The 12999-nt window shown below is 58.9% G+C and overlaps 1 non-coding gene across 1 annotated transcript; it reads right to left on the bottom strand.

Moving 5' to 3' along the window:
- Positions 1 to 542: 542 nt before the first annotated feature.
- LOC131861729 (5S ribosomal RNA) lies at positions 543 to 661 on the bottom strand. The gene has a single exon (XR_009360762.1). It is a non-coding gene; the product is annotated as a 5S ribosomal RNA (ribosomal RNA).
- Between the last annotated feature and the right edge of the window lie 12338 nt (positions 662 to 12999).

The raw sequence follows: 12999 nt of genomic DNA, 5'->3' as shown, positions 1-12999 counted from the left end.
TAAATTTTTTTTTTTTACAATCTCTCAAGTGGGAAATTCTATAATCTCAACTTTTTTTGCCTTTTCAGGAAACTTTTGAATGGAGCGCATCATTGGTGCGCTCCGAAGTGTGCTCCAAGGTGCGCACCTCTGGTGTGCTCCAAAGCTCTCTCCAGCTGCGTGCACCTGCCCCGGCCGCGCACCCGGCCCCGCCCAGCTTCGCTCACCTGTCCCGGGCGTCTGGTGCGGAACCTTAGAGTAAGAAACATCACCGTGCACCTTGGCCAACGTGCGCGACTCGACCGAGCGCGCACTGGCCGAGGTGCACACCGATTTCACCTGGGTGCGCGCGCAGCACCTCGGGCGCACCGGGGTGCGCGCACAACGCCCGGGTTGCACCGTGGCCTGTGTGCTCGGGGCGCCTCGGGTGCGCGCTCGGTGTCGCCCCCCGCGCGCGCGGTAGTGCGGGCAGCGCACCCCGGCCCGGCCCGGCCCCGACGAGAACGCAAACGGGCAAAAGGTTTATTCAAATAGCATTGCGACGCCCGGCGAAAAACTAAGAAAGGGTGCAACACCGGGACTTCCCGGGAGGTCACCCATCCTAGTACTACTCCGGCCCAAGCGCGCTTAACTGCGGAGTTCTGATGGGATCCGGTGCACTAACGCTGGTATGATCGCACCCGTTATGAGCTTGTCGCAGTGTGTACTTAGCAAACCGCGACCCACGTGCGAATCCACCCCGGCCACCCACCCCCGTCGAGGTGCACACCCTCCCTCGCGAAGTGCGCCCCGTTCGCCAAGTGTGAGCCCTGCCCGGGTGCGCGCACCTTGCTAGGGCGTCGGGTGTGCACCCGGCCCGGCCTACGTGCGTGCACCTGGACGGGGCGTCGTGTGCGTGCAGTGTCCCGTCTGCAACGCGGTGCCCACACACCACCTCGGGCGCAACGACCTGCGCTCACATGTGGGCCGAGTGCACCTTGGTGCATGTTCGGGGCGCCTCGGGTGCACGCTCGATCTTGCCCCGGTGCACCAAGGCGCTCGGTTTGCCCCGGGTGCGCACTTGGTGCAAGGTGGGCACCCAAAATAGGGATCAAGCACCAAAACACAAGTTTCGGGATGCAAAATGGGACCCAAGGACCACAAATGCGTTCCAAGACCCATGATGGGTCCACGAGAACAAAAATGTGTTCCGAGACTTAATAAACAAATATTGGGTTTTAGGAGAAGAAACATGCTCTGATGCCCAAAACGAGAATCGACCCCGAAAAGGCCACAGGCCAAAAGTGGGATGCGAGACAAAAAAAAATGGGACCCGAGGACCAAAATTGGGTTCCCAGGTCGAAGACAGGGCAACCGGACAAGAAACGACCTCTAAGGCTCGAAATGAGTCCCGACGACTAAAACTTGACAAGAAGCACCCATCAGGCACCCAACTCGACACCCATGGGATGCCGACCCACCCGGGCTTCCACCTAGCACACCTTGGCACCCACCCACCCTCGCACCCAACCTCGCACCCAACTTAGCACCTTTGAACCCACATTGGCACTCACCCTGACCCTGGCACCTTGGAACCCACATTGGCACTCACCTTGACCCTGGCACCCACCTTTGCACTCACCTTGGGACCCACCCTGGCTCCCACCTCGGCACCCACCCAGACACCCACCTTGGTTCCTTGGCACCCACCTTGGATCCTTGGCACCCACCCCGACACCCACCTTGGCACGCAACTTGGCTACTTGCCACCCACCTTGGCTCCTTGACGCCCACCCCGACAACCACCCCGTGACCTACCCTGGCTAGGGTTGGTGCACACCCACCCTGGTGCCCACCTTGGCACCCACCCCATGACCCACCTTGGCACGCACCTTAGTACCCACCCTGTTACCCACCCTAGGACCCACCCCGTGACCCACCTTGGCCCGGGTGGGTGCACCCACCCTGGTGCCCACCTTGGCACCCACCCATCCTAGCACCCAGCCTGTGACCGGGCTTGGAACCCAACCTTGCACCCGTCTTGGCCAGTGTGGGTGCGCACCCATCCTGGCACCCACGTTGTGACACACCCTTTAACCCACGCACCCTAGCAGCCACGTTGGCACCCACCTTGGAACACAACCTAGCAACTTGGCACCCACCCCGTGACCCACCTTGGCATCCACCATAGCAGTCGCCCACTTGGCACCCACCTTGGAACCCAAGTTGGCACCCACCTCGGCACCCACCTTGACACTTGTGGACCCACCTTGCCACTCACCCTAGCATCGACCCATCCTAGCACCCACCCTGGCACCTTTGCACCCTAGCACTCACCCATCCTAGCACCTAACCTGTGACCCACCTTGACACTCACCCTCGCACCCACCTTGGAACCCAACCTAGCACCCACCCACCCTGACACCAACCCTAGCACCTACCCACCCTTGCACCCACCCTGTGACCCATCTTGGCACCCACCCATCCTACCACTCAACCTATCACCCACCTTCTCACCCACCTTGGCATCCACCTTAGCACCCACCCACACTGGCACCTTGGCACCCACCTCGGGCAAGGTGGGTGCACACCCACCCTGACACCCAATTTAGAACCAACCGAGCATGTTACCCACCTTGGCACCCACATTGCAGCCCACCCTAGTACCCACCCTATGACCCACATTGGCATCCACACCCTAGCACCCAGGCACCTCGACACCCGCCTTGACACGCACCCTAGCACTAAACCTGTGACCCACCTTGGAACTCACCCTAGAACCCACCCACCCTGTGAACCACCTTGGCATCCACCTTAGCACCCACCCACCTTGGCACCCACTCTAGCACTCACCCATCCTAACACCCAACTTGTTACCCACCTTGGCACCCGCCCTCGCGTCCACCTTGAAACCCACCCTAGCACCCACCCACGCAGGAGCCCACCTTGGCACCCAACCTAACACCCACGCATCCTGGCACCCAACTTGTGACCCACCTTGGAACCCACCCTAGTACCCACCTTTGAACCCACTATATCACCAACCCACCTTGGCACCCACCCTATGACCCTCTTTGGAATCCACCCTAGCACGCACCCACCCTGGCACCCACCATGGAGCGCACCCTAGCACCCACCCACCTCGGCACGCACCTCAACACCCACCTTGGTGTGCGCACTGCGCCAACCTCTCAAAGACCCTATGTGGTGCGCTCCAAAGTGTACACCTTTGGTGCGCTCCAAGGTGCGCACCTTTGGTGCACACCGAGGTGCACACCAAAGTGTGCACCGAGGTGAGCACCAAAGTGCACTCCAAGGTGCACACCAAGGCGTGCACCTTTGGTGCGGTCAATGCAAACGAATTCGGAAGTTGGGGTCGATGTCCTAATCGCTGCTGCAGACTACACGTATGAGAATCGGACAAATAGCTTTATATAGGGGAGGTGTTGCGTTTGATGGGTCGACTCCCCTGGTTGTGTGCACTGCACCAACTTCAAAGACCCTGTCTTGTTTAAGAAGTCAAAAGTTGGGGTGGATGTCCTAATCATTGCTGCAGTCTACGCATGTATGAGAATCAGACAAATAGCTTATATAGGGGAGGTGTTGCATTCGGTGGGTTGACTCCCCTGGTTGTGCGCACTGCGCCAACCTCAAAGACCCCGCATAGCAGAAGAAGTCGGAAGTCGGATTTTGGTGAGCACCAAGGCGTGCACCTTTGGTGCGGTCAACGCAGACGAATTCAGAAGTTGGGGTGGATGTCCTAATCGTTGTTGCAGGCTACACATGTATGAGAATCAGACAAATAGCTTATATAGGGGAGGTGTTGGGTTTGATGGGTCAACTCCCTTGGTTGTGCGCATTACGCCAACCTCAAAGACCTTGTTTTCGTTAAGAAGTCAAAAGTTGGGGTCAATGTCCTAATGGCTCCTGTAGGCTACACATGTATGAGAATCGGACAAATAGCTTATATAGGGGAGGTGTTGGGTTTGATGGGTCGACTCCCCTGGTTGTGCGCATTACGTCAACCTCAAAGACCTTGTTTTCGTTAAGAAGTCAAAAGTTGGGGTCGATGTCCTAATTGCTCCTGTAGACTACACATGTATGAGAATCAGACAAATAGCTTATATAGGGGAGGTGTTGGGTTTGATGGGTTGACTCCCCTAGTTGTTCGCATTACACCAACCTCAAAGACCTTGTTTTCGTTTAGAAGCCGAAAGTTGGGGTCGATGTCCTAATTGCTCCTGCAGGCTACGCATGTATGAGAATCAGACAAATAGCTTATATAGGGGAGGTGTTGGGTTTGATGGGTCGACTCCCCTGGTTGTGCGCATTGCGCCAACCTCAAAGACCCTGCATTGCGGATGAAGTCGAAAGTCAGAGTTTGGTGTGCTACAAGGTGTGGTCGAAGGTGCTCACCTAGGTGTGCACCTTTGGAGCGCAGGAAAAGTGCCCTCCAAAAGTGCGCACCTTTGGAGTGCACAAAAGTGCCCTCCAAAAGTGCGCACCTTTGGAGCGCACAAAAGTGCCCTCCAAAAAGTGCCCTCCAAAAGTGCGCACCTTTGGAGCGCACAAAAGTGCCCTCCAAAAAGTGCCCTCCAAAAGTGCGCACCTTTGGAGTGCAGAAAAGTGCCCTCCAAAAAGTGCCCTCCAAAAGTGTGCACCTTTGGAGTGCACAAAAGTGCCCTCCAAAAGTGCGCACCTTTGGAGCGCAGAAAAGTGCCCTCCAAAAAGTGCCCTCCAAAAGTGCGCACCTTTGGAGCGCAGAAAAGTGCCCTCCAAAAAGTGCCCTCCAAAAGTGCGCACCTTTGGAGCGCAGAAAAGTGCCCTCCAAAAAGTGCCCTCCAAAAGTGCGCACCTTTGGAGCGCAGAAAAGTGCCCTCCAAAAAGTGCCCTCCAAAAGTGCGCACCTTTGGAGCGCACAAAAGTGCCCTCCAAAAAGTGCCCTCCAAAAGTGCGCACCTTTGGAGCGCACAAAAGTGCCCTCCAAAAGTGCGCACCTTTGGAGCGCACAAAAGTGCCCTCCAAAAGTGCGCACTTTTGGTGCGCACCAAGGCGCTGGTTCGGTCGTTGCAGGCGAGTTCGGAAGTTGGGGTCGATGTCCTGAGCGGAGGTGCAAACTACACAGGTGTCGGAATCGGACAAATAGCTTATATAGGGGAGGTGTATGCTTCGATGGGTCGACTCCCCAGGTTGAGCGCACCGCGCCAACCTCAAAGACCCTACGGTATGGATGAAGTCGGAAGTTGGGTCCGATGACCGATTCGATTAGTAGGTATGCTCATGAGGTCGGAATTTGGGTCCGATGACCTGCCATGTGCAGGAAGGCGAATGTTGGCACTGTGCGTTGCAAGGTGCACACCAAGGTGCTGGTGCGGTCTTTTTAGTCGAGTTCGGAAGTTGGGGTCGATGTCCTGATCGGAGGTGCAAGCTACACAGGTGTGGGAATCGGACAAATAGCTTATATAGGGGAGGTGTATGCTTCGTTGGGTCGACTCCCCGGGTTGAGCGCACCGCGCCAACCTCAAAGACCCTACGGTATGGATGAAGTCGGAAGTTGGGTCCGATGACCGATTCGATATGTAGGCATACTCGCGAGGTCGGAATTTGGGTCCGATGACCTGCCATGTGCAGGAAGGCGAATGTTGGCACTGTGCGTTGCAAGGTGCGCACCAAGGCGCTGGTTCGGTCGTTGCAGGCGAGTTCGGAAGTTGGGGTCGATGTCCTGATCGGAGGTGCAAACTACACAGGTGTGGGAATCGGACAAATAGCTTATATAGGGGAGGTGTATGCTTCGTTGGGTCGACTCCCCGGGTTGAGCGCACCGCGCCAACCTCAAAGACCCTACGGTATGGATGAAGTCGGAAGTTGTGTCCGATGACCGATTCGATATGTAGGCATACTCGCGAGGTCGGAATTTGGGTCCGATGACCTGCCATGTGCAGGAAGGCGAATGTTGGGACTGTGCGTCGCAAGGTGCGCACCAAGGCGCTGGTGCCGTCGTTGCAGTCGAGTTCGGAAGTTGGGGTCGATGTCCTGGTCAGAGGTGCAAACTACACAGGTGTGGGAATCGGACAAATAGCTTATATAGGGGAGGTGTATGCTTCGATGGGTCGACTCCCCGGGTTGAGCGCACCGCGCCAACCTCAAAGACCCTACAGTATGGATGAAGTCGGAAGTTGGGTCCGATGACCGATTCGATACGTAGGCATATTGGCGAGGTCTGAATTTGTGTCCGATGACCTGCCATGCGCAGGAAGGCGGAATTTGGGTCCGATGACCGAGTTGATGGCGTGCCATGCGCAGAAAGGCGGAATTTGGGTCCGATGACCGAGTTGATGTTGATGGCCCGCCATGCACAGGAAGGCGGAATTTGGGTCCGATGACCGATTTGAAGGCGTGCCATGCGCAGAAAGGCGGAGTTTGGGTCCGATGACCGAGTTGATATTGATGGCCCGCCATGCGCAGGAAGGCGGAATTTGGGTCCGATGACCTGACATACGCATGGAGTCCGACTCGGGGGCCGATGTTCGATTCGATGACTTGCATTGTGGGTAAAGTCGGAAGTTGTGGTCTTTGACCCGATTCGATGACCAGACTTCGGCTGCTTGAGAATCGGACAAATAACTTATATAGGGGAGGTAGTGTTCTCGAGCATCCTCCCCCCGTGCCCGTTTATGTCGATTGATGCTGGTGCTCGACTGGTTGGAGCGCTCGGATGCAAAAATCTTGCACCAGGATTTATCGATTGTGATGGACACGGCAAGTCTCCTGATTGCTATGCAGGAGCTCATCGTGAATCTCTATGCGGCCTTGGTATGGACTCGACCTGCGGAATGGTTCGGCAATGGTAGTCGCTCCAACACGTCCTTGCAATGGCCACAGAGGTGATTCGACTAGAGCTCCAGTCTAGCTTTTGGGTTGCTTGGCGGACTGGTATAGCCGCGATCGAGTTCCGGCCATGAACGTTTTAGATAGCTCTTGGGCTTTCTGGGACGGAAGTCGGAAGTTTGGGCTGTTGTCCGATTTGATGACCATTCTTCGGATGTGTGAGAATCGGACAAATAACTTATATAGGGGACTGTGTTGTCTCACGCAGCCCCCTCCGTGCCCCTCTATCTCGACCGATGTTGGTGCTTGAAAGGGTTGGGATCGCTCGGATTTATAAACGTGCACCACCATTTGTCGAGTGTGAGGGACGCGGCAGGTCTCCTAAATGCTATACGGGCGCTCTCTGAGAATCTCTATCCGGCCTCGACACAGACTAGTCTTGCTGAATGGTTTGGCACTGGTAGTCGATCCAACACGTCGTTGTTGTGGCCGCCTAGGCGATTCGATTCGAGCCCCCGTCTAGCTTTTGGGTTGCTTGGCGGATTTTGCCCTATCCGCAAGTGAGCTCGGTCCCTAAACGTTCGAGAAACCCGATTGCTATGCGCCGACTCTCTTTCTTGCGAGCCTCCATCTAGCTTTTGGGTCTCTACGGAACGGAAGTCGGAATCTGGGACCGTTGTTTGATTCGACGAGGCAGACTACGGTTGTGCGAGAATCGGACAAATAACTTATATAGGGGAGGTGTTGACTGGAGCATTCTCCCCCGTGCCCCTCTAACTCGACCAATGCTGGCGCTCGAACGGTGGTAGCGCTCGGATTTTCGTTGAGCGCCAGCATTGGTCGATTTAGAGGGGCATGCGAGATTCCCGAATGCTATGCGAGGGCTCTAACGGAAATGTCTATTGGTTTCGGTATGGATGCAATTGCGAGTGGTTCGGCAAAGGTAGTCGTTCCGATGCGTCCATGTCGTGGCCAAATCGATAATTCGATTTGAGCCCTCGTATAGCATTTGGGTCTCTCGATGTGATTCCGCATTCCAGTCCCTTTGGGCACTGCTTGAGCCGCATCCCAGGGGGTTCCCTTCCCAATAATCTGCCTCGCAACCCGATTGCTATGCGGTGAGGCTCCTCGGCCGCCTCGGAACTATCTGTGTATCAGACGCATCGCGGGATAAGGGGTTGGCAACGGTAGTCGCCCCAAGCACGTCCGATGCTTGGACCATTCCGAGGCGGCCCTGAAGCCTCTTCCGTCTAGCCGTTGGGTCCTTCTCGCCGCATCCCTTGCCTCGCACCCCGATTGCTATGCGGTGAGGCTCCTCGGCCGCCTTGGAACTATCTGTGTATCAGACGCATCGCGGGATAAGGGGTTGTCACTGGTAGTCGCCCCAAGCGCGTCCGATGCTTGGACCATTCCGAGGCGGCCCTGAAGCCTCTTCCGTCTAGCCGTTGGGTCCTTCTCGCCGCATCCCTCGACTCGCACCCCGATTGCTATGCGGTGAGGCTCCTCGGCCGCCTTGGAACTATCTGTGTATCGGACGCGTCGCGGGATAAGGGGTTGTCACTGGTAGTCGCCCCAAGCGCGTCCGATGCTTGGACCATTCCGAGGCGGCCCTGAAGCCTCTTCCGTCTAGCCGTTGGGTCCTTCTCGCCGCATCCCTCGCCTCGCACCCCGATTGCTATGCGGTGAGGCTCCTCGGCCGCCTTGGAACTATCTGTGTATCGGACGCGTCGCGGGATAAGGGGTTGTCACTGGTAGTCGCCCCAAGCGCGTGCGATGCATGGACCATTCCCAGGCGGCCCTGAAGCCTCTTCCGTCTAGCCGTTGGGTCCTTCTCGCCGCATCCCTCGCCTCGCACCCCGATTGCTATGCGGTGAGGCTCCTCGGCCGCCTTGGAACTATCTGTGTATCGGACGCGTCGCGGGATAAGGGGTTGTCACTGGTAGTCGCCCCAAGCGCGTCCGATGCTTGGACCATTCCGAGGCGGCCCTGAAGCCTCTTCCGTCTAGCCGTTGGGTCCTTCTCGCCGCATCCCTCGCCTCGCACCCCGATTGCTATGCGGTGAGGCTCCTCGGCCGCCTTGGAACTATCTGTGTATCGGACGCGTCGCGGGATAAGGGGTTGTCACTGGTAGTCGCCCCAAGCGCGTCCGATGCTTGGACCATTCCGAGGCGGCCCTGAAGCCTCTTCCGTCTAGCCGTTGGGTCCTTCTCGCCGCATCCCTCGCCTCGCACCCCGATTGCTATGCGGTGAGGCTCCTCGGCCGCCTTGGAACTATCTGTGTATCGGACGCGTCGCGGGATAAGGGGTTGTCACTGGTAGTCGCCCCAAGCGCGTCCGATGCTTGGACCATTCCGAGGCGGCCCTGAAGCCTCTTCCGTCTAGCCGTTGGGTCCTTCTCGCCGCATCCCTCGCCTCGCACCCCGATTGCTATGCGGTGAGGCTCCTCGGCCGCCTTGGAACTATCTGTGTATCGGACGCATCGCGGGATAAGGGGTTGTCACTGGTAGTCGCCCCAAGCGCGTCCGATGCTTGGACCATTCCGAGGCGGCCCTGAAGCCTCTTCCGTCTAGCCGTTGGGTCCTTCTCGCCGCATCCCTCGCCTCGCACCCCGATTGCTATGCGGTGAGGCTCCTCGGCCGCCTTGGAACTATCTGTGTATCGGACGCGTCGCGGGATAAGGGGTTGTCACTGGTAGTCGCCCCAAGCGCGTCCGATGCTTGGACCATTCCGAGGCGGCCCTGAAGCCTCTTCCGTCTAGCCGTTGGGTCCTTCTCGCCGCATCCCTCGCCTCGCACCCCGATTGCTATGCGGTGAGGCTCCTCGGCCGCCTTGGAACTATCTGTGTATCGGACGCGTCGCGGGATAAGGGGTTGTCACTGGTAGTCGCCCCAAGCGCGTCCGATGCTTGGACCATTCCGAGGCGGACCTGAAGCCTCTTCCGTCTAGCCGTTGGGTCCTTCTCGCCGCATCCCTCGCCTCGCACCCCGATTGCTATGCGGTGAGGCTCCTCGGCCGCCTTGGAACTATCTGTGTATCGGACGCGTCGCGGGATAAGGGGTTGTCACTGGTAGTCGCCCCAAGCGCGTCCGATGCTTGGACCATTCCGAGGCGGCCCTGAAGCCTCTTCCGTCTAGCCGTTGGGTCCTTCTTGCCGCATCCCTCGCCTCGCACCCCGATTGCTATGCGGTGAGGCTCCTCGGCCGCCTTGGAACTATCTGTGTATCGGACGCGTCGCGGGATAAGGGGTTGTCACTGGTAGTCGCCCCAAGCGCGTCCGATGCTTGGACCATTCCGAGGCGGCCCTGAAGCCTCTTCCGTCTAGCCGTTGGGTCCTTCTCGCCGCATCCCTCGCCTCGCACCCCGATTGCTATGCGGTGAGGCTCCTCGGCCGCCTTGGAACTATCTGTGTATCGGACGCATCGCGGGATAAGGGGTTGTCACTGGTAGTCGCCCCAAGCGCGTCCGATGCTTGGACCATTCCGAGGCGGCCCTGAAGCCTCTTCCGTCTAGCCGTTGGGTCCTTCTCGCCGCATCCCTCGCCTCGCACCCCGATTGCTATGCGGTGAGGCTCCTCGGCCGCCTTGGAACTATCTGTGTATCGGACGCGTCGCGGGATAAGGGGTTGTCACTGGTAGTCGCCCCAAGCGCGTCCGATGCTTGGACCATTCCGAGGCGGACCTGAAGCCTCTTCCGTCTAGCCGTTGGGTCCTTCTCGCCGCATCCCTCGCCTCGCACCCCGATTGCTATGCGGTGAGGCTCCTCGGCCGCCTTGGAACTATCTGTGTATCGGACGCGTCGCGGGATAAGGGGTTGTCACTGGTAGTCGCCCCAAGCGCGTCCGATGCTTGGACCATTCCGAGGCGGCCCTGAAGCCTCTTCCGTCTAGCCGTTGGGTCCTTCTCGCCGCATCCCTCGCCTCGCACCCCGATTGCTATGCGGTGAGGCTCCTCGGCCGCCTTGGAACTATCTGTGTATCGGACGCGTCGCGGGATAAGGGGTTGTCACTGGTAGTCGCCCCAAGCGCGTCCGATGCTTGGACCATTCCGAGGCGGACCTGAAGCCTCTTCCCTCTAGCCGTTGGGGCTTTCTCGCCGCATCCCTCGCCTCGCACCCCGATTGCTATTCGGTGAGGCTCCTCGGCCGCCTTGGAACTATCTGTGTATCGGACGCATCGCGGGATAAGGGGTTGGCAGTGGTAGTCGCCCCAAGCGCGTCCGATGCTTGGACCATTCCGAGGCGGCCCTGCAGCCTCTTCCGTCTAGCCGTTGGGGCCATCTCGCTGCATCCCCCACCTCGCACCACGATTGCTATGCGGTGAGGCTCCTTGGCCGCCTCGGAACTATCTGTGTATCGGACGCATCGCGGGATAAGGGGTTGTCACTGGTAGTCGCCCCAAGCGCGTCCGATGCTTGGACTATTCCGAGGCGGCCCTGCAGCCTCTTCCGTCTAGCCGTTGGGGCCATCTCGCCGCATCCCCCAGCTCCTCGGCCGCCTCGGAACTATCTGTGTATCGGACGCATCGCGGGATAAGGGGTTGGCAGTGGTAGTCGCCCCAAGCGCGTTCGATGCTTGGACTATTCCGAGGCGGCCCCGCAGCCTCTTCCGTCTACCCTTTGGGGCCATCTCGCCGCATCCCTCGCCTCGCACCCCGATTGCTATGCGGTGAGGCTCCTCGGCCGCCTGGGAACTATCTTCGTATCGGATGCATCGCGGGATAAGGGGTTGTCACTGGTAGTCGCCCCAAGCGCGTCCGATGCTTGGACTATTCCGAGGCGGCCCTGTGGCCTCTTCCGTCTAGCCGTTGGGGCCATCTCGCCGCATCCCTCACCTCGCACCCCCATTGCTATGCGGTGAGGCTCCTCGGCCGCCTTGGAACTGTCTTCGTATCGGAAGCATCGCGGGATAAGGGGTTGTCACTGGTAGTCGCCCCAAGCGCGTCCGATGCTTGGACTATTCCGAGGCGGCCCTGCAGCCTCTTCCGTCTAGCCGTTGGGGCCATCTCGCCGCATCCCCCACCTCGCACCCGGATTGCTATGCGGTGAGGCTCCTCGGCCGCCTTGGAACTATCTTCGTATCGGACGCATCGCGGGATAAGGGGTTGTCACTGGTAGTCGCCCCAAGCGCGTCCGATGCTTGGACTATTCCGACGCGGCCCTGTGGCCTCTTCCGTCTAGCCGTTGGGGCCATCTCGCCGCATCCCCCACCTCGCACCCCGATTGCTATGCGGTGAGGCTCCTCGGCCACCTTGGAACCATCTTCGTATCGGACGCATCGCGGGATGAGGGGTTGTCACTGGTAGTCGCCCCAAGCGCGTCCGATGCTTGGACCATTCCGAGGCGGCCCTGAAGCCTCTTCCGTCTAGCCGTTGGGGCCTTCCCGCCCCATCCCTCGCCTCGCACCCCCGATTGCTATGCGGTGAGGCTCCTCGGCCGCCTTGGAACCATCTGTGTATCGGACGCATCGCGGGATAAGGGGTTGGCACTGGTAGTCGCCCCAAGCGCGTCCGATGCTTGGAGCATTCCGAGGTGGCCCTGAAGCCTCTTCCGTCTAGCCGTTGGGGCCTTCCCGCCCCATCCCTCGCCTCGCACCCCGATTGATATGCGGTGAGGCTCCTCGGCCGCCTTGGAACTATCTGTGTATCGGACGCATCGCGGGATAAGGGGTTGGCACTGGTAGTCGTCCCAATCGCGTCCGATGCTTGGACCATTCCGAGGCGGCCCTGCAGCCTCTTCCGTTTAGCCGTCGGGGCCTTCCCGCCGCATCCCTCGCCTCGCATCCCGATTCCTATGCGGTGAGTCTTCTCGGCCGCCGCGGAACTATACCTGTTATTGCTACTGCATCCTTCGGCTGGTAACCTCCTCTGCCGCCTTGGAACGTTCTCTTTGTCGGACGCGTCGCGGGATAAGGGGTTGGCACTGGTAGTCGCCCCAAGCGCGCCCGATGCATAGACCGCTCCGAGTTGACCTTGCTTTCAGCCTCTCACATGCATAGACCTCTCTGAGTCGACCCTGCAGCCTCTCACGTTTAGCCTTTGGAATCTCGCCTCACAACATGATTGCTATCCTTGATGCATCCCTTGCCTCGAGCCCTGATTGCTTTCTTGGCTGCATCCCTCCTCTCCTCACAGCCCGGTTGTCATCACTGCTTCATCCGTCGCTTCATGCATTCTGGCTGCTGGGCCCTTCCCACCGCACACCTCGATTGCTATCTCTT

The sequence above is a fragment of the Cryptomeria japonica genome, unplaced genomic scaffold (genome assembly GCF_030272615.1).
Source record: "Cryptomeria japonica unplaced genomic scaffold, Sugi_1.0 HiC_scaffold_32, whole genome shotgun sequence".
In the NCBI taxonomy this organism is placed as follows: domain Eukaryota; kingdom Viridiplantae; phylum Streptophyta; class Pinopsida; order Cupressales; family Cupressaceae; genus Cryptomeria; species Cryptomeria japonica.
Note: the sequence above shows the minus strand (reverse complement) of the source record. Positions and strands in the feature narration are given on the sequence as shown.